At 45.4% G+C, this 27,232-nt stretch overlaps 1 protein-coding gene and 1 long non-coding RNA gene across 3 annotated transcripts in view; one reads left to right on the forward strand and one right to left on the reverse strand.

Annotated features, from left to right (window-relative positions):
* LOC144798777 (cytochrome P450 2J2-like) overlaps window positions 1-27,232 on the forward strand; it is a 446,433-nt gene that overhangs the window by 298,817 nt on the left and 120,384 nt on the right. The window lies entirely within an intron of this gene.
* Window positions 3,185-9,800, reverse strand: LOC144798792 (uncharacterized). Its single transcript, XR_013603647.1, has 2 exons — window positions 9,330-9,800; window positions 3,185-3,412 (listed from the first exon to the last, which is right to left on the reverse strand). It is a non-coding gene; the product is annotated as an uncharacterized LOC144798792 (long non-coding RNA).

Below are 27,232 nucleotides of genomic sequence, written 5' to 3' on the forward strand. Positions count from 1 at the left end.
GAAGGAGGAACGCTAACCAATTCGTTAAAGAACTACAAGAGTCTCATGTGGCTGCACGAGGGGACTATCAGTACCAGCATGCCATTTTCCACAATGCCCACTGGGGCGGGACTCCTCATTTGAATAAAAGAAGTTGTTCTTAATGCCGCTCCTACTTTCTTTATTGCCAGTGATCAGCAAACCACATTCACTGGATGATGTCATCAGTGATGTCATCAGTGATGTCATTTGAGATGTCATCAGTGATGTCACTGACCATGTCATGAATGATGTAATATGTGACATCATCAGCAGTGGATTGCGGCTGCGCGAAATATAGTTAGTACAACTAACTATATAGGAGCAATTTCAATGGTTTTGTATGAGTGAAATGTCCAGCTAACTATAACACCCCTAAAACTTATAGTTTTTTGAGTGAATTTTAAAGGTTTTTTAAATGCTAATTCCTAACTATATAAGGCCTGAAACCTATGGTATTTTCAGTGAATTTCAAAGGTTTTTTAAATGCTAATTCCTAACTATATAAGGCCTGAGACCTATGGTTGTTTCAGTGAATTTGCAAGGTTTTTAAAATGCTAATTCCTAACTATATAAGGCCTGAAACCTATGTTTTTTTCAGTAAATTTCAAAGGTTTTTTTAATGCTAATTCCTGACTATATAAGACCTGAAATCCCACCAGGAATCTCCAGTATGCGCCAGGGGACTGCATTGCAGAGAGGTGTAATGAAGCCACGCCCCTTTTTACACCTGTGCATGTTTGAAGAGGGGGAACTAATTCCCCTTGCATACTGGGGGCCCCTGGGGGCCAACTAGCCCACCCGGAACCTCCAGTATGCGCCAGGGGGCTGCATTGCAGAGGTGTAATGAGGCTATTCCCCTTGTTACACCTCTCTGCAACTCAGCCCCCTGGCGCGTTTGCAGAGGGGGGACTAATTCCCCTTGCATACTGGGGGTCCCTGGGGGCCAACTAGCCCACCAGGAGCCTCCAGTATGCGCCAGGGGGCTGCATTGCAGAGAGTTGTAATGAGGCCACACCCTTTTTTACACCTCTCTGCAACGCAGCTCCCGTGCATGTTTGAAGAGGGGGAACTAATTCCCCTTGCATACTGGGGGTCCCTGGGTCATATCTGCCCAAACGCCAATATCTGGAACGATTGAAAATGACTTTTCTTGAGAAACATTTGGGTTTGGATTATCATGTTCTATACTTCGGAATTTTTGAAAGACTGACTTTGAGGATGCTATAAATTACTCAAGTCTGCCCAAATTGTGTGGGTAAAATTGATACCTAGTCACTTTGAATAAGAATGTACTTGCGTCTCGTCTAACATTTGGAATATCTAGTTATATGACAACAGGATACCAACATAACTTGAAGGAAATAAGAACGCCCTGAAGAAGTTCTGTTGTACAGAACGAAACGCGTCGGCTGGATGTGGTACATAAACTTAAGGAAAATAAAAGCATTTGAATATACACCAAGATACAGCGCTTCAATAAGGACTCTAAGTGATATGATTTCATTGGACTTATTGTGCAAGTGGTGCTGTGCCAAACTTTGGAATATTCTCCACTACTCTCTACTACTTACTCTCTACTACTCCACTACTCTCTAATACTCACTCTCTACTACTCATTCTCTACTAATCTACTACTCTCTACTACTCTCTCTCTACTACTCACTCCCTACTACTCACTATCTACTACTCTCTACTTCTCACTCTCTACTACTCTCTACTACTCACTCTCTACTACTCTCTCTCTACTACTCTCTACTACTCACTCTACTACTCACTCTCTACTACTCTCTACTACTCACTCTCTACTACTCTATCTCTACTACTCTCTACTACTCACTCTACTACTCACTCTACTACTCAGTCTCTACTACTCTCTACTATTCTCTCTCTCTGCTACTCACTCTCTACTACTCTCTACTACTCACTCTCTACTACTCTCTACTACTCACTCTTTACTACTCTCTACTACTCACTCTCTACTGCTCTCTACTACTCACTCTACTACTTACTCTCTACTACTCTCTACTACTCACCATCTACTACTCTCTACTACTCACTCTACTATTCACTCTACTACTCACTCTCTGCTACTCTCTCTATTGCTCTCTACTACTCTCTACTACTCACTTTCTACTCTCTATTACTCACTCTCTACTCTCTACCTCTCTACCTCTCTCTACTTCTCTCTCTACTAGTCTCTACCTCTCTACCTCTACCACTCTACCTCTACACCTCTACCTCTCTCCACACGCACACATATACACATATATATATATGCATATGCATTTATATATATGTATGTGTACATATATATATATACATACATATATATACATATATAATCTGCATATCTATATAAAAACAAATATAAATGCATGCATACATATACATATATGCATACATATGCATGTTATTTACATGAGTTTTAAAAACACTAATAAAAGCAAAGCTAAAAAGCCACCTCATTACCAACAGAATGGCTTTAACTGAAATGAGGGCGAGATCTATTGCATTTTCAATGCTTGTTTACTTTGGTTCCATCAAGAAGGCATTCAGATGTGTCACACATTTGCCATAAATTCTGAATGTTAGCACTCTAGTTGCTCATTAGATCACTGTAGTAAAGCTACTGCTCACCACGGAAGTCTGCTGCTGGTATTCAAAGTGCATGTTTCAGTCTGCATGTCAGAATTTGTTTAATGAAATAGAAGAGGATTTGAGAAGTCACTCAAAATGTGCCCTAATTTTTCTTTCTGAAGCACTAATCATACTTTCTATGGCAAAATGAACCCCCTCATTTGTTCCTTTTTAAATTAAATGTTTTCAGACTTACCACTTCATTCCAATCAAGATGGCTTCAAGTGTGCCATACCTTTGTAATAAGTAGGACTGTTAGCGCTCTAGTTGTTCTTTAGAACACTCGGGGACATTCTATCATTGGGCTATACTTGGGCTACATCTGAGTGATATTTGGGCTACATTTGGGCTCTTTTGTCTCTGGTGGCCATCTTGACTGCATGTCAGAAGTTTTTTAATGAAATAGAAGAGGATTTGAGAAGTCACTCAAAATGTGCCCTAATTTTTCTTTCTGCAGCACTAATGAGAAATTTCCTAGTTCACACAAAGGAAAGTTTCAATTCTATTAAGGACGCGGAGGCGAGGATTATGCTAGTCCTTTCTCCATTTTATTGGACAGCAAGTTAAAAGCACAAGAAAATACATACAACCATGAACTACCAATCCCAACATGCTTAGCGGTAGTCATGGTAGCCAAACAGCCAATAACAGTCCATGCAAGAATATATAGGAATCCCACGCCGAAGTCCTTCCTCTTTCTTTGCTGCAGCTGGAAAGAAGTCCTCTACCCTTTAGTCCGCTTTCTGATCGAAACCTAGGGAAGAGAGAAAAATAATATCTCATCCAGAAAAGTGTGGAATAAGTCAGAAGCACATTGCAATGTGGAAACAAATACAAGAAACATCAATAGCAAGATGCAAGTGAAAAACACCATGCAAATGCAGTAAGCAGAATACAGAGTGAAACATCGAAAAAAAAACAATACTTCTCTGAATTGAAGAAATTATGTCTGAAAACCACAATCCAGGGAGGGAGGCTAGATGAAGCCAGGGGGGGATAATACTCGCCTCCGCGTCCTTAATAGAATTGAAACTTTCCTTTGTGTGAACTAGGAAATTTCTCATTCTATGTCAGGAAGCGGATGTGAGGATTATGCATGTTTAAAGCTTACTCACAACCAGAGAAGCAGCTTCATGGATTGGTTTAAAATAAAACTTTTTGAAAGTTGAATCAGAAAACCAATCCGCCGCATTCATAATGTCTTCCAATCTGCCTCCAACCTGGACAGCTTTGGAAGCCATTGCACCTCTAGTGGAATGAGCACCAAAGTTAGTAATATGAATTCCAGCCTCAGACATAATCCATCTGACCCATCGAGCAATAGTGGGAGATGAAACCGCTTTAAAAGGTTTTTTGATAGCAATAAGCAATTGTCTTTTACCTGGAGGCCGGACCTCCAGAGTCATGTTCTCATAAGTTTTGAGGCAACGGACAACACACAGTTTAGGAGAATCTGGAAAAGCTGGATAGGATACTGACCAGGTATTACACTTAGTTCTCCTGGAAACAGTAAAGGTAACACCCTCAGGTGTAAAAACTCTGGCGGAGAGATCTAGAGCCCGAACATCGGAAACTCTTTTACAAGATATGAGACAGAGGAGAATAGCTAATTTAGCCGATAGCTCCTTACGTGAAAGGTATTCATTATCCTGCCAGGATAAAAGGTGACGTAAAACCACATTAACGTCCCAAAGTCCCGAATAACGGGGCTCCGGGGGTTGTGAGAGACGAATACCCTTAAGAAGCTTGTAAACCCAAGGATGTTCCCCAACCGGAGATCCATCCACCAGGGAATGACCAGTGGAAATTGCTGACCTGAAAGAATTGATGGTGTAGTAAGCTAGATTTTTGTGGAAAAGATCAGCAAGGAAGTTAACTACATCAGTGACAGGAGAGCCCACGGGATCCAGGTGTTTTGCCACACACCAACGAACCCATCTGTTCCAGGCTGATCGATAGCGTTTGGTGGTACTAGGGACCCAGACTCGCTGAATGAGGAGTTCAGCCTCTCTCGAAAGAGTGTCGTTAGACCAACATCCCCTGAAATCCTCCAGGCCATGAGATGTAGATGGCCTTGGAGAGCCAGGGGATGAGGGTGACCTAAGGGATCTGTCAGAATGAGATTGAACGATGGCAACAGAAGAGGTTTGTCCCATGATAATTCTAGAAGGGACGGGAACCAACACTGAGCCTTCCAGATCGGGGTGATCAATATCAGAGAGGCCTGCTGTCTGCGGACCTGGGCTGCTACTCTCTGAATGAAAAGAAACGGGCGAAACGCATATGCTGGGAACACTGACCAATCCTGCAGGAAAGCATCCACCGCTTCCGCGCCTGGATCCGGCTTCCAGCTGAAGAACCGCGGAAGCTGGGCATTCCACCTGGACGCAAACAGGTCCACCACAGGATGGCCCCAAAGATCCGAGATCTGTTGGAACACAGATGGATCTAGTCTCCAATCGCTGGCATCCCAAAAATTCCTGGAGTGCCAGTCCGCCACCGAGTTCTGATCGCCGGGGAGATATTCCGCCGTAACAGTAATCTGACGTAGAAGGCAATAATTCCAAAAATCCTTGGCAAGATCCGCTAGGACTTTGGAATGAGTGCCTCCCAGTAGATTGATATACCTGACCGCTGTTGTATTGTCCTTCCGGAGAAGAACACAACAAGAGATCTTGGTCGAGGTGAACGAGCGGATGGCAAAAGAACCCACCAGGAGTTCCAAGCAGTTGATATGGAGGTGCAATTCCTCCTCCGTCCATCTGCCCCCCACCGAGAGGGATCCACAACGGGCTCCCCATCCTTGGCAACTGGCATCTGATTCGATCACAAGATCTGGACGGGAGCCAAAAATCGCCCTCCCGTTCCAGGCATCCATGTGATCCAGCCACCAGAGGAGTTCCGACTTGGCCTCTGTGGACAGTGAGATGAGTTCCGAATAAGTGAGACCTTTGCGGAGATGAAACGCCTTTAGTCTCTGGAGAGCCCTGTAATGAAGGGGTCCCGGAAAAATGGCCTGGATCGATGACGACAGCAAGCCCACAATCCTGGACAACTGGCGGAGGGAAATTCGGTCCCGACGTAGGACTTTGCGAATCTCCTTCTTGATATTGGAAATCTTTTGAGAAGGGAAATGCACATTGCGTCCCTCGTCTTGATAAGAAAGCAGAGGTAAGTCATGTCCTGCTGAGGGACTAAGTCCGATTTCTGAGCATTGATAATAAACCCTAGAGACTGGAGAAGAGAGATGGTGGTCTGCAGATATAGAAGGAGGAGATCCCTGGATTGATTCATGATGAGAATATCGTCCAGGTAGATAATTAGTCGGATCCCCATGGTGCGGAGATGTTCGACTACCGGACGTAGGAGCTTGGTAAAGCACCAAGGAGCTGAGGAAAGCCCAAAGGGGAGAGTGCGAAACTCATAAACACGATCCTTCCATAGAAACTGGAGGAACCGACAATGTGGAGGGTAGATTGGAACCGAAAGATAAGCATCCTTGAGATCCAAACGTACCAGCCAGTCGTTCTGAAGAAGTAAATCTCTCAGAAGATGGATGCCCTCCATCTTGAAGTGCCGGTAAACTAACCATTCGTTGAAGGAACGGAGGTTGATTACGGGTCTGAACCCTTTCTCCTTCTTTTGGACCAGAAAGATATTGCTGAGAAAACCCCTTGGATGAAGAGAAGATGGAATGATGGTGCCTTTTAGGAGCATATCTCGAACCTCTAAGTCTACGAGAGCTTGATCTGCGGCGGAAAAAACCAAGGGACGAGGACAAGAGAGCTGAACGGGGGAACCGTAAAATTCTATGTGAAACCCCTGAACAGTCTCTAGAACCCACAAATCCGAAGTTAGATCTGCCCAGGCATCTAGAAACACAGCAATCCTGCCCCCCAGGCACACTGGAGAGAGGATAGAAATGCTTACCGTTGAATCCTTTGGAGTTGGATTGATTTCCTCCGCGTCCTCTGCCCTGGCCTCTGCCTCTACGGGATGGGTAGAAGGAGCCTTGTCTCCCGTCGTTCCACCCGTTGTTTCATCTGCCTTGACCCTTATTGGAGCCTTGCTGAAACTGGCGGCCGGCAGAGCGACACCTGCCTCTGCCGGCCCCACCAAGAACCTTCTTCGGGAACATCTTTTTCATGGAGGCCTGCGCCTTATATAGAGCAGAGAAAGTAGCCACAAACTTGCCTAATTTCTTTACAAAAGGGTCACCAAACAGGGTACCGTTGGCGTTACCCAAAAGGCACATAGCCCTCTGTGCCCAACCCGCTACGTCATCAATGGAAAGAGGCTGGCCAGACTCTTTGGAGCGTTGAGCAAGCTCAATAAGTTTTGTAAGAGCGCCTACAATGTCTAGGAGTTTATCCTTACATGCCTTCCAAGAACTGTCATTTCCCCTTTTTGGTTCCTTGATATATTTTGCAAAGAACGTGCACAATTTGGGGTCTATCTCAGGAGTCACAGCCACTCTATTAGGAAGAGAAGGTCGAGGGCACTCCGACCGTAGTCGTAACTGTACGTCCTGGGAGAGTGGTTGGCGGATTTTAGCGGCTACATAGTCCGCAGTTGTTTTATCAGGGAGCCACTCGGTGGAACGAGGCCTAAAAATAGTGTTAGGATCAAACATATCCGGATGAACCGGTTCATCAACACCCAAATCCGAGCCACTAGACGTAGGGCGCCAAGACCTGCCAGCATCCGTCATGTTCTCAGAGGACTCATCATCGTCATCATCCATATAATTGTCATTGTCATCATCTCCCTCTAGGGGAAACCCCATCTCCGGGTCAAGGTCCTGGGTGGCCTTGCCACCAGTAAATCCGGGTGAGTCGTCCCCCCGGTAGGGTGCGCTTCTAAGCGTGCGCGCACTCTTATGGAATACCTCAGCAAGCCTGCTGAAGCCTTCCAGGTGCCCCGCGTCACGCTTCTTGGCCGTGCGTGGTGGCACATAGTGAACACCACTAGGCCCCGCCCCACTGTCCCCCAAAACACCAGAGCCAGATTTAAAAACGTGGGCAGACAGTTTATTGACGCTGTCCTGCAAAGGTGCCAGCGCCTGGGCAATAGCCGAAGAGAGGAGTCTGTCCACCTCTGCAGGAGGACGCAAAAGGGGAGGTTGCACTTGATCATTAGTATTAGCCACATAATCATGGTCCTGACGAGACTGCATTTCCGTAGAGGAATGGGCACCCATAAACATACACACCCCAAAATAATTAAAAGGGGATTCCCCCAACACAGGTACCCATAAGGCAACAGTATTTAATTACAAAATGCCAATAATGTGTGACAGAAATGGAAAAATACACCTGTAGGATAATAAAGTCAGTCACCAATAAACATACCACAGTAATGTGGTGTCAGTGAAGGGGAAACGAGGCACTATGAATTATAAAAAAGCACAAAAGCCTCTGCGCGTGTTCTCCACAGACGCTCAAAGGGCGCTGTGGAGAAGCCGGCAAGCGTCTGAGGAGAACAACGCCACACACCGCGCACGCGCGCCACAGAGACGCTCGGGCTGAAAGCCTACCGCGTCTCTCTACAAAAGAGAAACAGCCTGCGAAAAGCAAGAAATAACAATAAATGCCAAAACCAAGCTGTCATTCAATATAATCAAACTGCCACGCCACAAGTTGAAGCGGAAAGAAAACGGGGACTTAACTTTGAAGCGGCAGCAATGGAGAAAGAGGGAGGACTTCGGCGTGGGATTCCTATATATTCTTGCATTGGACTGTTATTGACTGTTTGGTTACCATGACTACTGCTAAGCATGTTGGGATTGGTAGTTCATGGTTGTATGTTTTTTTCTTGTGCTTTTAACTTGCTGACCAATAAAATGGAGAAAGGACTAGCATAATCCTCGCCTCCGCTTCCTGACATAGAATCATACTTTCTATGGCAAAATATACCCCCTCATTTTGTTCCTTTTTAAATTAAATGTTTTAAGAGTTACCACTTTATTCCAATCAAGATGGCTTCAGGTGTGCCATACCTTTGTAATAAGTAGGACTGTTAGCGCTCTAGTTGTTCTTTAGAACACTCTAGGAAATTCTGTCATTGGGCTACTTGGGCGACATCTGGGTGATATTTGGGCTACATTTGGGCTCTTTTGTCTCTGGTGGCCTTCTTGGGAGACTGCATGTCGGAATTTTTTAATGAAATAGAAGAGGATTTGAGAAGTCACTCAAAATGTGCCCTAATTTTTCTTTCTGCAGCACTAATCATACTTTCTATGGCAAAATATACCCCTCATTTTGTTCCTGTTTAGGTCGAGCTCTCTCGACCTATTGCTGCTGAGTTAGCTCTGAAGGGAGACAGAATGGGGAACGAGCGTCGATCTCCCATCGTGGGCGCGCACGCCCCTCCCCCTCCCCCCCCTCCCGAGCCGTGCATATCTCAGTCAGAGTCAGCCATGCCTCTCTCAGTCGGGCGCACTCACACACACACACTGCATACACACTGCATACACACTGCATACACACACTGCATACACACTGCATACACACACAGCATACACACACTGCATACACACACGCTCACACACACACACACACACACCAATCTGCTCACGCGCGCACACAGTCACACACACGCATCCACACACTCGAAGTGCCCATCTCCTGTCTCGCTAGCCTGATGCACCAAAAAGCAGTCCCCCTACTCACCGGGCTGACTCAGGACTCCCCCGCTGCTCTCCTGGCCGGTCTTTCCTCCTCAGGTGTGTAGGGTCAGCAGCTCGGGCTCGGCAGCAGGTGGGGCTCTCCATGACGAGTTTCCTAGACGTCCGATGTGCACGCTCACGGCACATGGAAACGCGCACAGCGTGACTTTGAGTGTGCGCCCGTACAGCTGAGGTGAATGCTCGCACGCTCACGACGTTATCTTTCGCTTGTTTAATTTGGAATTTCTCTTGCAAAGAACCAGCTTACGTCGGTGAATGTCGCCCCACAGTTAAGATGCATCTGAGTACTTTAAATAGCAAAGTATCGTTTTTTGCTGTAGCACCATACAAGAAGGAAGATCGACTGTTTCTGGTGCAGGATTCAAACAGACTATGCCCTCGTGGTCCAGGGGCCCCGTCCTCGGCTGAGCAGTCAGTCAGCTGCGCAGCCAGCACTTATGTAAATTCCTCGCTGGCCTCGTTAATAAATTAAATGGTGCGCGTGCGCACATCGCGTCTGCGCGGGGAGACCTGTAACCACTGTCATGCGCATTGTGCATTTATAATTGCGCGTGTGAGGCATCCCCGTGACGTCAGAGGGATTGTGCGGCCGCAGGCCATAATTTAATGCTAGCCCCCTGAAGGCCGCTTGGATGTACGCGGTTTCGTGCTCTTTTTATTAACTATGGAAGCCAGTTCAGCCTGCCGGAGAAAGCCCGCCTCTGCTGTAGCTTTCATCGCGTTGTGGTGCGCGGCTGCACGAGGCCCCCAGCCAGGCCAGCCTGGTAATGAACACTTTGAACCAGCCCCTGGTGGACTCGTGTCCTGTTGCACTGCAGCCTGGCCTCTAGGTATGTTATAGTTCCATGCGCACGGTATTAAAGACACGGCCTCAAGGTAAGAGTGTGCACGTGTCTGAATTGTGACCTTTTACAAACTCGTGAGGTGAGAGCGTGTGTGTGTGTCCAGTGCTCACCTCTATCAACAGACCACACACTCACACAGTCACAATTATGCATCGGCACTCTTCAGAATAAACAGAAGAATAAACAAAACGGCAGTGCCGGAAAGAGCTGTTGAAATACAGAGCAGGATTTAAAAGTGCAGGAGGAGTTGCCACTTAGGACGAGTGCAAGAGTAGAAAACTTTCGAAGGAGGTGAAACAATCGAGAAGAAAAACAGCGGAACGAGAGGAAAGTAGTAGGAAAGTGAGCATGAGGTTCGGATAGACAAAGTACAGGTACATTTGCCTTGTGGCTTGATCTGGTGAGGTATGTTCCACGGAATAAAAAGTGCCAATGGACCCAGGTTGTACTCAAAGGCACTAAACCTTTGGGGTCCAGCAGCATGGTCACGGACTTCGCAGATTGGCCCCAGGTAGACATAATGGCGGGCGGCAGCTTTGTTTTCCTTTGCAGCGCGTGCCATCAGCAGACGAGTAAGTGGTGCATTCTGTGTCATTCGACCCCTTACATTGTTTTGGGGAGGGTCATAGTGCAGGGTGTTGGTTTGAAGCCTGCTGTGCCTCTGTCCTCCTGGGGCCCCAACCAAACTGTCCATATCTTGTCATTGATTGCAGTAAAAAAACACCAGCTTCGCAGCTCTTTCCCTCCAATCACGTTGTTTCTGGAACAGGGGCACATGTTTGTCCATTCAGCCAGCCACAACAATTTGGCAACGAGTGGTGATAAATGTGCAGGGCACTGGCTGGTGGCAGCTATATAAGTTCTATATAAGTTCTTTAGAGATCTCAAAACTGTGGTCATTGATTTGATAATGCTATCAGTTGCAACACTTTTAAATTCCAAACTAGTGTAACATTTTTTTACTGCACAATTCATTTCGAAGTTGCAGATCAATGTTAATATACGGGCGAACACTGAGATAAGACAGTTATTTGGTATAGATTACCAATGCATTTTATTTAATTCTTCTATCAAATAGTAGAGGAAGGTATGGTACAGTGGGAAAGTGCACAGGGCAACTTCACAAATCACAAAGTACCCCATGTCAGGTGTGAGTGGTTTATTTAATCCAGGTACTACACTGCATTTACTAAAACAAGATTTTCGTAATCCACTGCTAGAGATAAGGTGCAGCACATGAGATGTGAATATGTCACTCATAGGTGTCTTGAAACATAGACATTTCACTCGTGTGTAATGAAAAGTTGGCAGCTATGTTTGGGCTGCGCCCTTGAGGATCGGGTGACTCTGGCCAGTGGTGTTGGAGATAGTGTCACTCATAGCCGTTGAATGTCACTCATAATTACACTGAAATTATCCAAATGTCACACATGAGCAATCTTACTCAGATCCCAGAGATTAGAAGTTTTTTTCTTTGTGTGCTGCACCGTCCCTAGTAGATCCGTCCTCTTTGGCACACACTACAGAGGGGCACCTTTGCTTTTCCCTTCAGCCAGTGGCAGGTCGGGATAAAACCAATGATTCCTGATACATTAATCATTAGTGGGGTTTGGGCCCCAGGGGATAGCATAATCTGGTGCCTAGTGAGAGATGGCTGACTCCAGGTCAGCCCTCCCAGACTTTCAGAATTAGTTGTGTTTCTGGGAAAATAACCGATGTCGCAACAGCCCAGCCCCATTCTTGACATATTTCAACCAAGAACCTTGTTTTGTGTGTCATTTGCTGTTTGGATTTTATTCTCATGTTGTGAGATGTCGAAGATGCAAATAGCCTTCCATTGTACTACGTCTCCTCCTCCTACGAACAATTTGTGTCTGAGAATGTGAGGGAACCATAAACATTTTTGTGAAAATGACTGAGAAATGTACAAACCGAAGAAAATGTGGGGGAGGTCCCCACTATAGATTGCATAGTGCCTGCATCCCACATCTCTAGGGGCGTAGCGAGACCTGACTTTGAAACATGAATTGTGCACACCTACGCCATACCCTAATTCAACGTAAAATAATCCTGTAGTCATGGGAACAAAATGTTTTTAATTAAAAGAAAAATAACGTAACAAATATTAAAATGTTTGTTATTACAGATTAGTACTGACAGCCAGGCTTACAAATAACCTTACATACATAAACACTACTTGAGTGTGTGGATGGGGTTGGCGGTGGGGAGAGCATCCCCGATTCTATGCCCCCCAGGGAACTGAGCGGAACATGTCCCACTCTTAGGGACACCGATCGCACACCCAGAAGGCTTAAAATCCAAAGGCAGTGCTGTGGATGGGGAAGCACTGTGCGGTTCCGAGTGCCTGCACTTTATTTGATAGGCAGAGAACCTGCACTCTCAAGAAAGTCCCATTGCTATCAATGGGAGAGTGCCAGCACTTCTCAGTGGGACAAGAGCACTCTAAGGTTGTTAAAATCTGCACTTCTCTCCCACCATTTCAAGCACCGGTCAAAGCAAGTGCGGCTGGAAATATGCAATTGCAATTCCTATGCCGAAGCACTTTCTGCAAAATGAGCTTGTTCAGAATCTATGATACGTTGCATAATTTCAACAAAAAAATAATTTTTTCTAGCCCAAAAGATTTAGAAGTGACCAAACTCTGTCACATAGGCTGCCCTGCAGTTAAAGACACCTTGCAAAGGTAAACTGGTCACCTTTCTTTTGCTGGTTTGTTTATTCATATCCCACAGTTGTATGTCAGACCATCTTGAACACAAATATCACTGGACAGAAATATTGTGTTCTAAATATCATTTACAAAAATATTGTCCCATTACAAAAATATCATCCCCTCGGGTGTGCATTCTATTATTAACTCCAGTGGGGTAATATTTTTTATAAATGCTCTTTACCACATAATATTTATGTTATACGATTTTCTGGTATCACACAGTTAAACTGATACTACTGAAGTATTAGTATGTATTGAAATGGCAAAACAACACAGCCACAGAATGTTACTGCATAATGCATATTTTGCCTTTTGTGACCACTTTATTTAATGAACCAGGCGACCTAATTTGATACTCCTCGCATCATAATTCTAGTGGCCCTGGTCAAGGGCAAAGGGAACTTGCAGTTCTTTGACCTGAGACATATCACACACACAAATACACGCACACACACACACACACCGACCACATACATACATGTATCTAAACACACAGTCATAACTGAGGAGAAAACTGTATTTTATATTTCCAAAAACACATCCATTCACGCAAAGTTGTCATATCCAAGAGGAAATTATGTTTTACATTTCCCAAAAAAGAATTACATTAATTTTTTGTTACTTTTGAAAGCCCCCATTATACTGGTCAGATTGCAAAAGAATTATGCACAGGTTATATTAATTAGAAGAGAGAAACTAGTTCTAAAATAAAGGCACAATGGTCTTGAACTGTTTATTTGCAATCTCGGTCAAACAGTCATATTTGTTTTATTTTTCCATTTAATGCCTTTAGAAGGCAAGAGAAAGACCCCTCAGACATGTCACACCCGTAGCGCAGATTTACCAGAGTCTTCATTTTCGTTATGTTAATCTGGACCGAACACCAGGAGATGTCGATTATCCAGAGGTGCCATTTTTATTTGCTCCAGATTCAAACCAGAGCAAACATCAAACCGATGTAGGTGGATCTTGGAGAGGATCCATATCAGAGTGGCACAAGAAGGCATGAGGGATCAGGGCATCTGGCTATCTCTCTTCAATTTTGAGCCAACTTGATTATTTGATGCCAGGATCTAGCTTGCCTCATCCTGGCCATGGGGGATGACAGTCCACACCCTTATTGAGTAAATACTGCTAGATGAAAATGACCAAAAGCGGAGATCCGTTCAAGAAGCATAAGTTCTCACCCCATAGCTATAAGGGATGTGTTGTCATTTAATCACTAAGAAAAAAGCGTAAGTGGTCAAGTTGGTGCATGCGACGACTAGAGAGGGAAAGCTGGTGGAACACAGAAAAGGAGTCACGTCTCAATAAGGAGAACCAGAGAGGGACAGATCAAAAGAGGTTTGGGTAGAAAGCCATGCAGAGTTTGTCTGTAACCCAAAGCTCTTCACCAGACCCAAGGTATGAGGTGTAGGATCTTTGTCCTCACAGTAAATTGCAACTAGCTTAGCTTGTGACACTGGAGCCCAGTACTTGGTATGAGGGTGGAGCCACAACTTTGGCTGCATTTGGACATTCGTCCTTAGTGTGAGACTGAAGGCCATTTGTCAGTTTGAGTCCGGAGGCCAGTGCACAGAGCGAGATGGAGCTCATCCTTGGTTTACAGATGGAGTTTAGTTATTGATGTGAGGCTGGAGTTTCGCTCTGGTGTAACAATGGACCCTGCAGTGCGGGGGCCCGAGTTCCAGGGCGCCCCCGCTGGCACTGTACACGGGTGGGCCTGAGAGCTCCTGACTGGGTCCGGGAGCATGGGGGCCCCCGCCATGCACTTTGCAGGGGGGCCCCCGCAAGTTTCGTTACGCCACTGGCACCGGATGAGCAGTGATAGATCACGAAATGGAGATTAACTGCATTATGTGCGGGAAAGCCTAGTTCTTCCTTCGGCCACCTGCCAGGTGGGGTGATATCTTGGCCCCGCCAGCCACACTTCTGACAACTCCTTTGTTCACGCTAATTGGTCAGCTCCTCTGTTCCCCTGTGACGTGGTAAAGAACCCGAGACTCAGTGCCGCGGTCACGCGCATCCCACGCTCCCCTCTGCTTCTCCCGCGTGCGCTGCTGCAAGCTCCGCCGCGCTCGAGCTCTTCTCCTTCCCCTCGCTCGCGGCCTCCATGCTGAGTGGTTTCCCTGCTAATCACTGTCCATCAAATGGCCAAAGAGTGCTCTGCCTTCTGAGATCACAATCCAGAGTCTGATTGCTTTTCCTCTTGTTCCGAGAAGGGCTTTCACAGCCGATGCTTTTTGGTGTTCTTTTCCTGTCAAGATCAAAGCCTCTGCTGTTGCATAGGTCTTAAATGGATGGCTCGGTCTGTGGAGGCTGTGATTATGCTGAGGAATGTGTGACTGAGATCACAGGTCAGCCAAAAGATGCGGCAAGCGCATTTTAAAATGTTCACGCGCGCACTTTTGGACAGATATGAAACGTGCGCTGTTCTGATTCTTAGACAATTTCCCCCCTTTGCTGGAAGGTAAAAAACATATTTCGAGGAGGATGGCTACCTATATTTATGTCAATGCCTGTACTTTCCATTTGCACGACATTCTCCCTCTGAGGATTGGAAGTGCTTGACTCAGTCGGATTCCGGTCCCAGCTGTCCTGGCAGATTTTTATTGTTACAGATTTATACAACTCGGGCTCGACCCGAAGGTATTGGTATCACACTTTCTATGCATTATGTTTATGAAAATGTAGCGCTTGGCAGCCCTTTAGTGGCAATGCCGGTCATAGGCGCAGCCTTTTCCTGTAAAGATGATTGTTTTTTGGGAAGAGCAGAGTAAGGAAGGTCATTAGCGTGCTGAATGTTTGGTGTGTGCAGACACCATTTCTGGTCTTCCTACAAGTTAAATCGTTGAGTGCATCCACTTTACATGGGAGTGAAGAGAAAAAAGGGCCCACACATTAAAGGAACTCATTTAGGTGCAGGCGTTGCATGACGCACCTGCCATTCCACAAACTGTTTCTTGCACCCTGTTGACTCTCAGATGCTACACCTGCTGGCATAAACTGAGGGACACATGGAAAACCAGACTCAAAATCTCGCTTGCTCCACTGCAGAGACCCTTCTCACCCCAGCGTTAGTGTTGTCGGGTGTCTAGGACGGGTACTTCCTTAAGGGAGCACCCCAAGCCTTGCCTCCAAGCTCTGTCGCAGTAGCACTGTTCACGCCCCCCTACTTTCCAGAGGACAGGGCCATGGCATTCTTAGTCACTCAGATTCTGGTTGCCCCTGTGAGTATCACCAATACCGCCCGGAGTGGATTTATCTAGGGTGAGCACGGTTTAGCTGATGAAGTGGCCCCTGTATCAGGAGATGAGGCTTCATGTAACTGCTTTACCCCATAACAGAGTTATACCATGTAAGACTGTCTTCGCTTTGTCAATCATGAAGACTTACTCCTGTGGCTGCATGTATTTATTCATTCATCCATCCATCCATCCTGTAAGGTGGTCTCTAAATTAGTTGTTTTTTGGGCCGCATTCACGTTTGATATAACACCCTATCACACAAAAAGGCGGAGGCCTACTGTATCCAAACCCAGGGCACTTACTATGGGTCTCACAAACTGGAGGTCTCTAGAACTAAAATAGTACAAAAATGTAAAAATCAACTAGCTGGTGTCCCCAGTACTTAAGCAAGCAGTCCACCAGCCTATTCCACACTATGTACACATGTCGCAGTGCTCCAGTTATACTTTAACATCCTAGTTTCAAGGCAGTGGACCTATCTACAGACACCAGGTTATGTTCAATGCACTGATCAAAGTAATCCACACAGAGCCAGCATTTTACAGGACTGTCTCTTATGCAGCATTTCTAGCCTTCCAGAGCTCTGAGGAGGGGCAATGCTTTCCCTGCCCTCAATTCATTCAGCTGAACTGCGTGCGATACGACATCTGATCTGGTTCTGTTAGCAGCATGTTAACTGTGTAAGGTATATCTAAATCTGATAGGCTGGAGCACAATGGCAATGGTAGGCCTGCATCCTGATGGGGCTCAGTCTTCTTTGGCCCAGTCATTAGTCTGGTGCAAGAGCTCCTGTTTTGTCCTTGTTCACACGAGGCACACCTGCCTTAGGTGTATCTCAGTATGAACCATCCTTTCAAACATATTGTGGTGCTAGCATGATACTACTGTCCTTCAGCAGTGGCAGCTCAACTCTTTCCCATACCAAAGAGTCTCTGAGATGTGATACCTTATTGTGGACTGATTCAGGTCCACCAGGGAAACGGGCCCCCAGATGGCTTATGCATCCTGGTATGTGTTGAGATGGCATCTGACTAGGGAAAACCAGAAAGCTTTACCCCATCACTGAAGCAGCAACACTGTTTGCCTGTTTCTTTCTGTAAGGCTGGGACCTGGCCCCCCTGTTTGGATCCTGACACTGTTCGCCACTGGTGGGCAGACTGTTAACCTCATAGCTGCTATGGAACGTCCAGCTCCAGTGCTGGACATTCCATTGCGCAGGTGCAGTTCGAACGTTCAACGGCCGACGGCAGCACTACGGAGGTAGTGGTGCCGTCGGCCGTTGAACGTGCACAGCACTTAAGGGGTTAAGGGCTTCAAGAGTGCTCTACTCTGGTCTGTCTGAAATACCTGGCTTTGCTCCACAGCAGAGGTTAACTCCCTGTGGAATATCTCACCAAAACTAATAGGCCAGCATGGCATTTGTTGGTCGTGTTAGCTGGTTCTTAACACGTGTCAGGTGGCACATGCCATTTTTATGACTCCTGGCACTCTCTACGCTTACTGCCTCTTCACTTTGCTTTTGTCTCTGACTGCGGACGAGGTCTCTGACATATCTGCGAATGTCATGGAGTGGGACTGCTGTGGTGCCAGCTGCCAGTGACCATTCAGGGGCTTCCATCTCTTAAAGTTGCTCCAAAGACAAGAGGCCACTGCTTCGGGTTGGCAAAGTTTAGTGTCAGTAAACTCAGGAATCAAACTCTCCATTTCTGCTGTGTAGGATTGCACCATGCCTGGATGCTATGCATTGCATGGAGGTTACGCACCCTGCAACCACTGTCTTGCTCTGCTTCTTACACTTACTGTGTAAGGTATTTAAGAAATCATTGAGGCAGCGGGTTATCTTGGAAGCATGTGTGGGGTCAGTCCCCCCATGTCCACCCTTGATCCACCTAAGTATCAAGCTATACCTGGGATCTCAGTGAATGCTCAGAGTGTCACCATGGCTGTGGGACAAAATAGAAAGATAGGAACTGGCTCTAGGAACTAAGCTCTGTCCAGTGTTCATGAGGTCAGCAGCTGTTTATGGCGATTCACTGCACATTTTCAGTTTGCTGCCCACCGAAGATCAACACCCGGAGTACAACAACTCCTGCCCACCCTTTGTTCTTCAGTGCACTCCTCAATAAGGAGCTGCTTGAGGCTGAGATCCTTGGTGAATCTGCCTGCCCTTAGCTCGGTGAGGCCTGCTGCCGGGCCATCCAGACATTGTTGCCTTTGGTCTCATTCGTCATGTGGAGAAGTGTGGCTCACCGGTTAGAGGCGGCAGACCCAGAAGCAGAGGTCGGCCCGGGACCAGGGTTCAATTCCTGACGCTGCAGGGTACGGAACCAATGTCAGCGGGCTCGATAAATCTCGCCTCGGTGCCTCTCTAACCATGGGTCCCACGCTGCAACTCTGGGCAATAGCTTGCTTAATCTCCACAACGGCCCCCTCGCTGCCGGGGATGCCTGGTTTCACCTTGGGGGTGCCCAATAGGGACCATCTCACAGGGAAAGCCAGGACGGGTTCCCCAGCGGTACACAGCGCCAAGAAACCCTGGGGTGAACTTGCTCTCTACAAATTCATACTAACATAACATAACATGTGAGGCTGGGGTCCTGGCGTTTCAGGGTCCCTCGCTTTCTGCATGATGTCAGGTTTGTTCTACCCATGTGGTACGTGGCTGGGTACAGGGCCGGACTGGGAACCAAAACCGGCTCTGGGAAGGAGCTCGGCCGCCCCCCCTGGGGTTGGGGGAGTGGCCGAGCTGTTTGCAAGGGCGGTTTTCTGCCGATTTTGTTACAGGGCCCGATTTTGCAGCTATGCTGCAAAAACGGCCCTGTAACAAAAATGGCCCTCGGGGCCCAAAATCGGCCCAGACCCTGGCGGCCCACTGGGAAAATGCCCGGTGTCCGCTACGGCCAGTTCGACCCTGGCTGGGTAGCACCAGCTCTTGACTTCAATGCTGAACATAGGCTAACTCCTATTAGAGAGTTCTGTTCATTCCTTTAGTTATTATTTTTTTTGTTGAGTTTTATATAGCAAAATCTCTACCCAAAGATATTGGAGCGCTTTACCGGAGCCCCATATACATTACACAAGGACACATTCATTTTTTTTTTAGGCACATGGTGATTTTCAGGGGTAGCAAGCACTATATAAATGCTAACCGTTCCCTCTTCTATCCCTCCACTATCCTTTTTCAATTCAAATAACAAACTCACATGTCCACTACTCAAATTAATTTCCTATCCCCCTATACTAATTCACCATTAATCCTCTTTGGGTTCCGGAGTAGGGTGCTACTCACCGAAAAAGCACTTCAACTCCTCATCAGGGGTAGTAAGCGCTATATAAATTAAATTACAATTAAGTTAACTGCAATGCACGCAAGGCCAGCCAATCACACAACAGCACCACCCCTGTCATCATCGGTCTTGCATTGTCGTACCTCCCTAGAGGAAGAGTTGTTGGTTTCCTGCCTTGCCCCCTATCGTGAGTTGCCTGGTGTTAGGAGTGAAGCTGTTGCACTCTCACTTATGCACACCCACCGTACCTGGATGAGAGGCAAAGGACTGGCCCTGTCGCGCTGCGGTTCTCCAAATAGTGCAGCCCTGTGACAGGACCAGTGTGTGCCTCAGGTTCCACATGCCAGCATGTCTTTTTCATCCCTCCTTTTGAACTGACGTGTCTTTTTTTCTGTCCTGGTACATCTTGCGCAACATGAAGACAATTACACCCACTAATAATCTTAGTTCCCCCGGCATATGCTGAGGAGTCTGCCTTCTGACATAATTTCTTACATAAATCCCCTTTGATGAAAATCCACAGCGACAGAAGCAGAGCAGGGTGGGCGTGGCCCCTATTGTTCCAGAGGCAAGAGATGCACATGCACTGTCTGGGTGCATAATAGATTTACAAAGCACACTTTAATCTCCATGTCATTTGTCTTTCTTGTCGGAGCCGGGAACAATTGCTGTTTACCCAGATCACACTGAAGGTTATTCATCACACTGCTCTGTCTCTGTTGCAGTGCAGCGCTCTTGGCAGCGGATATGCCCCCTGGGCTTCCCGCGCCACTGCCAGGCATAGTAAAGAGCCTCCATTTGCAGTTGTTGGGCCTGCAACAAGAGCTGCGACATTCCCACAGGTGTCCTCGTCAACACCTCGCGGCAGACATCTTGGAAGCAGTAGGATGTCGGAGGCGTAGGATGGCACGCGCAGCGTGATGAGAGGTGTCTTGTAGATATCAGTCAGACAGGCTGACTGATAACGCTAGGCTGGTTCGGTACAGGAAATAAGCAGCTGAGAAGCAGATGCGAGACACAGATAAATATGAAATGCAAGATAACAGTGAGCCCAGGCATGGGGTATGATGTTGCCTTGTTTTCTTCTCGGCTAGTGAACTCTGTCCAATAAAGTCAGGGTAGATGAGGCACAGCATGGACCTGTGATTACTAACGATGAATCACAGGTTCGGATCACAGGTGAATTTCAGCTGCAATAGGAAAAGAAGATGTTATTGGGCAGACCTTATCTGCATGTTATAGCAGGAAGGGTACAGAAATTCGGATCTTAGCCTTGGGCGGCTGCCATGTCTAGATGATTAAATAAGAGCAAGGGACGCATCCGCAGGGTGAGACGAGGTGACTATTTGTGTTATTAAATGATGTGCCTATACTAAAGGTGACTCTCTCTACGGATTTTGGTCGATGGAATGCATTCTCTGCTGAATAAAATACCAATACTGGAATTGCTAATTGAGAAATGTCTCTACCTGAACTGATGGCATCAACTCATGTCTGGACCGTTAGGGCTACTGTGTGATAAAGACCTGTTTCACGGTTACCTGTGATCATAACCATACTGTCAGTGGTGCAGTTACCAGCACTGTCCTACGAGACGTGTGTTATGTTTCCCGATCTGTAATAGACTTTCTCTGTCCTCTCATTCATCCAGCCTTGTGCTAAATCCTCCCACTTTCTTTGACATGTCTAGATCCACAGCTTTTCATTTTGACTTAGTTTTGGGATGCTGTCATTCTTTTAAGAGGGATGTGATCCTTTCGAGGTTGTTGCCTGCTGTTGGTCTCTCAGATATCCTATGTCATTGTGCAACTTACTGTGACTCCTGCAGATCCCTGTATCCATGACTCCCAGCCACACCTGTAGCCGTCATAGCAGCACTGGACAGGTGCCGGTCCCAATGGGTATTCACTAGTACCTCATCAGATCATACAATGATTGTCTCTGGCCATTGATCAATGTCACTAAGGAGCTGTGTCTATCGCCAATAACCCCTTCACATTGGGTTCATTTTTTGTGGGAGTACTTTCAGGAAGTAAGGAAATACCTTTGTAGCTATAGAAGCCCAAAGTCTGGAACAACTCCGGAGGGCTTATTTTGTGTCAGCAAAAATGATGACACTTTCTTTGTAACTGAGGCTCGATTTAGACTTCAGAAGACAGGGACTTAGCCAGACTCTGTCTGCCCGCCTCATGTCGAAATAGGTTGCTGGAAATATTCAGTCGACGGGCCAACTTAGTAGGAGCCGTCGGAGGAAGGTTATTAAACAATCTGCCCTATTTAGGGTTGACTTTATGATGCCTTTTTTTCCTGTCCATCACTGCCTGGAAAGACCTGGCAAAGTGGGACAGTTAAAAACCCAAAGTGACCGCTCATCATGGAAGTAAACTTAGTTTGGTTGTTCATGCATATTTTGCATGCTAGGAGGTTGATTAGAGCAGCCTTGTTTCTAATTTCCCAGCTCACCACATTTGAGACAGGAGGTGTTACCATGGTAGCAAACTCTCCCCAACCCTGTTTTCTCATGGCCTTTTCACTTCCTTGTTTTGTTTGTTTTCTAAAGCGCCGAGATAGTTCGCTCGGATGTAAAGTCTTTTACTAAGATGCGAGAGCAGAACCTGTAAAATTCAGAATGCAGGGATAACATTTAAATGTATAATCCGAGAGGTACCAATCAATAACTTCGGCAGAGGAGCCAAGTCAATAAAAACAATGTCTTTAATCCGATTGAAGGCGTGAATGAAAGTTGTAACGAACTAGCGACAGAAGGGGTAAAGAAAACAGTCTCTCTCTCTCTCTCTCTCTCTCTCTCCCCCCTCACCCCCAGTTCCTAAAAATGAAATGCACCAAACAGTCTGGTCGGAGGAGTGGGGGGTGTTTGTTGGTCTCTGTGTGTGTGTGTGTATGTGGCTCTGTGTGCGTGTGTGTTTCAGTGTGTGTGTGTGGCTCTGTGTGTGTGGCTCTGTGTGTGTGTGGCTCTGTGTGTGTGTGGCTCTGTGTGTGGCTCTGTGTGTCTGTGTGTGTGTGTGGCTCTGTGTGTCTGTGTGTGTGTGTGGCTCTGTGTGTCTGTGTGTCTGGCTCTGTGTGTGTGTGTGTTGCTCTGTGTGTGTGTGTGTGTATGTGGCTCTGTGTGCGTGTGTGTTTCAGTGTGTGTGTGTGGCTCTGTGTGTGAGTGTGTGTGGCTCTGTGTGTGTGTGGCTCTGTGTGTCTGTGTGTGTGTGTGGCTCTGTGTGTCTGTGTGTGTGTGTGGCTTTGTGTGTCTGTGTGTGTGGCTTTGTGTGTCTGTGTGTGTGGCTCTGTGTGTGTGTGTTGCTCTGTGTGTGTGTGTTGCTCTGCGTGTGTGTGTGTGTGTGTGTGGCTCTGTGTGTGTGTGGCTGTGTGTGTGGCTCTCTGTGTGTGTGTGGCTCTCTGTGTGTGTGTGGCTCTGTGTGTGTTTGTGTGGCTCTGTGTGTGTGTGTGTGGCTTTCTGTGTGTGTGTGTGTGGCTCTGTGTGTGTGTGTGTGTTTGTGTGTGTGTGTATAGCTCTGTGTGTGTGTGTGTGTGGCTCTGTGGGTGTGGTGCAAATGCAATAGGTCTCGTATTTGCGAGAGATTAAGCTATTGGGATTGTAAATGACAATGCCATTTATTTATCTGTTTTCAAAACCAAAACATAAATAAAAAGTTTGTCATTTACAATGCCAATAGCTCTAACTTTTCCGAAGGCGAGACCGTTGCATTGTAAATGCTTGTTAAATTAAATGTTTTAAGAGTTACCACTTTATTCCAATCAAGATGGCTTCAGGTGTGCCATACCTTTGTAATAAGTAGGACTGTTAGCGCTCTAGTTGTTCTTTAGAACACTCTAGGACATTCTGTCATTGGGCTATACTTGGGCTACATCTGGGTGATATTTGGGCTACATATGGGCTCTTTTGTCTCTGGTGGCCATCTTGGGAGACTGCATTTCAGAATTTTTTAATGAAATAGAAGAGGATTTGAGAAGTCACTCAAAATGTGCCCTGATTTTTCTTTCTGCAGCACTAATCATACTTTCTATGGCAAAATGAACCCCCTCATTTTGTTCCTTTTTAAATTAAATGTCTTAAGAGTTACCACTTTATTCCAAACATGATGGCTTCAGGTGTGCCATACCTTTGTAATAAGTAGGACTGTTAGCGCTCTAGTTGTTCTTTAGAACACTCTAGGACATTCTGTCATTGGGCTATACTTGGGCTACATCTGGGTGATATTTGGGCTACATTTGGGCTCTTTTGTCTCGGGTGGCCTTCTTGGGAGACTGCATGTCAGAATGTTTTAATGAAATAGAAGAGGATTTGAGAAGTCACTCAAAATGTGCCCTAATTTTTCTTTCTGCAGCACTAATCATACTTTCTATGGCAAAATATACCCCCTCATTTTGTTCCTTTTTAAATTAAATGTTTTAAGAGTACCACTTTATTCCAATCAAGATGGCTTCAGGTGTGCCATACCTTTGTAATAAGTAGGACTGTTAGCGCTCTAGTTGTTCTTTAGAACACTCTGGGACATTCTGTCATTGGGCTATACTTGGGCTACATCTGGGTGATATTTGGGCTACATTTGAGCTCTTTTGTCTCTGGTATCCATCTTGGGAGACTGCATGTCAGAATTATTTAATGAAATAGAAGAGGATTTGAGAAGTCACTCAAAATGTGCCCTAATTTTTCTTTCTGCAGCACTACTCATACTTTCTATGGCAAAATATACCCCCTCATTTTGTTCCTTTTTAAATTAAATGTTTTAAGAGTTACCACTTTAGTCCAATCAAGATGGCTTCAGGTGTGCCATACCTTTGTAATAAGTAGGACTGTTAGCGCTCTAGTTGTTCTTTAGAACACTCTAGGACATTCTGTCATTGGGCTATACTTGGGCTACATCTGGGTGATATTTGGGCTCTTTTGTCTCTAGTGGCCATCTTGGGAGACTGCATGTCAGAATTTATTAATGAAATAGAAGAGGATTTGAGAAGTCACTCAAAATGTGCCCTAATTTTTCTTTCTACAGCCCTACTCATACTTTCTATGGCAAAAAATACCCCCTCATTTTGTTCATTTTTAAATTAAATGTTTTAAGAGTTACCACTTTATTCGAATCAAGATGGCTTCAGGTGTGCCATACCTTTGTAATATTGTAAAAAGTAGGACTGTTAGCGCTCTAGTTATTCTTTAGAACACTCTGGGACATTCTGTCATTGGGCTATACTTGGGCTACATCTGGGTGATATTTGGGCTACATTTGGGCTCTTTTGTCTCTGGTAGCCATCTTGGGAGACTGCATGTCAGAATTTTTTTATGAAATAGAAGAGGATTGGAGAAGTCACTCAAAATGTGCCCTAATTTTTCTTTCTGCAGCACTACTCATACTTTCTATGGCAAAATATACCCCCTCATGTTGTTCCTTTTTAAATTAAATGTTTTAAGAGTTACCACTTTATTCCAATCAAGATGGCTTCAGGTGTGCAATACCTTTGTAATAAGTAGGACTGTTAGCGCTCTAGTTGTTCTTTAGAACACTCTAGGACATTATGTCATTGGGCTATACTTGGGCTACATCTGGGTGATATTAGGGCTACATTTGGGCTCTTTTGTCTCTGGTGGCCATCTTGGGAGACTGCATGTCAGAATTTTTTAATGAAATAGAAGAGGATTTGAGAAGTCACTCAAAATGTGCCCTAATTTTTCTCTCTGCCGCACTAATCATACTTTCTATGGCAAAATGAACCCCCTCATGTTGTTCCTTTTTAAATTAAATGTTTTAAGAGTTACCACTTTATTCCAATCAAGATGGCTTCAGGTGTGCCATACCTGTGTAATAAGTAGGACTGTTAGCGCTCTAGTTGTTCTTTAGAACACTCTGGAACATTCTGTCATTGGGCTACATCTGGGTGATATTTGGGCTCTTTTGTCTCTGGTGGCCATCTTGGGAGACTGCATGTCAGAATGTTTTAATGAAATAGAAGAGGATTTGAGAAGTCACTCAAAATGTGCACTAATATTTCTTCCTGAAGCACTAATCAAACTTTCTATGGCAAAATGAACCCCCTTATATTGTTCCTTTTTAAATTAAATGTTTTCAGACTTACCACTTCATTCCAATCAAGATGGCTTCTGGTGTGCCATACTTTTGTCATAAGTAAGACTGTTAGCGCTCTAGATGTTCTTTAGAACACTCTAGGACACTCTGTCATTGGGCTATACTTGGGCTACATCTGGGTGATATTTGGGCTACATTTGGGCTCTTTTGTCTCTGGTGGCCATCTTGGGAGACTGGATGTCAGAATTTTTTTAATGAAATAGAAGAGGATTTGAGAAGTCACTCAAAATGTGCCCTAATTTTTCTTTCTGCAGCACTAATCATACTTTCTATGGCAAAATATACCCCCTCATTTTGTCCCTTTTTAAATGAAATGTTTTAAGAGTTACCACTTTATTCCAATCCAGATGGCTTCAGGTGTGCCATACCTTTGTAATAAGTAGGACTGTTAGCGCTCTAGTTGTTCTTTAGAACACTCTAGGACATTATGTCATTGGGCTATACTTGGGCTACATCTGGGTGATATTAGGGCTACATTTGGGCTATTTTGTTTCTGGTGGCCATCTTGGGAGACTGCATGTCAGAATTTTTTAATGAAATAGAAGAGGATTTGAGAAGTCACTCAAAATGTGCCCTAATTTTTCTTTCTGCAGCACTAATCATACTTTCTATGGCAAAATATACCCCCTCATTTTGTTCCTTTTTAAATTAACCCCTTCCACGCTCATGACGAGCTGGGCTCGTCATGTAGTAGCCTCCTGCTACGCTGATGACGAGCCCAGCTCGTCATGAATAATGGGGTTCATGGAGTTCCAGCACAGGAGAAAAATCCCCATAGCATTCAAGGTGTTAAATGTTTTAAGAGTTACAACTTTATTCCAATCAAGATGGCTTCAGGTGTGCCATACCTTTGTAATAAGTAGGACTGTTAGCGATCTAGTTGTTCTTTAGAACACTCTAGGACATTCTGTCATTGGACTATACTTGGGCTACATCTGGGTGATATTTGGGCTACATATGGGCTCTTTTGTCTCTGGTGGCCATCTTGGGAGACTGCATGTCTGAATTTTTTAATGAAATAGAAGAGGATTTGAGAAGTCACTCAAAATGTGCCCTAATTTTTTTCTGCAGCACTAATCATACTTTCTATGGCAAAATATACCCCCTCATTTTGTTCCTTTTTAAATTAAATGTTTTAAGAGTTACCACTTTATTCCAATCAAGATGGCTTCAGGTGTGCCATACCTTTGTAATAAGTAGGACTGTTAGCGCTCTAGTTGTTCTTTAGAACACTCTAGGTCATTCTGTCATTGGGCTATACTTGGGCTACATCTGGGTGATATTTGGGCTACATTTGGGCTCTTTTGTCTCTGGTGGCCATCTTGGGAGACTGCATGTCAGAATTTTTTAATGAAATAGAAGAGGATTTGAGAAGTCACTCAAAATGTGCCCTAATTTTTCTTTCTGCAGCACTAATCATACTTTCTATGGCAAAATATACCCCCTCATTTTGTTCCTTTTTAAATGAAATGTTTTAAGAGTTACCACTTTATTCCAATCCAGATGGCTTCAGGTGTGCCATACCTTTGTAATAAGTAGGACTGTTAGCGCTCTAGTTGTTCTTTAGAACACTCTAGGACATTATGTCATTGGGCTATACTTGGGCTACATCTGGGTGATATTAGGGCTACATTTGGGCTATTTTGTTTCTGGTGGCCATCT

The sequence above is a fragment of the Lissotriton helveticus genome, chromosome 1_2 (genome assembly GCF_964261635.1).
Source record: "Lissotriton helveticus chromosome 1_2, aLisHel1.1, whole genome shotgun sequence".
Lineage (NCBI taxonomy): Eukaryota > Metazoa > Chordata > Amphibia > Caudata > Salamandridae > Lissotriton > Lissotriton helveticus.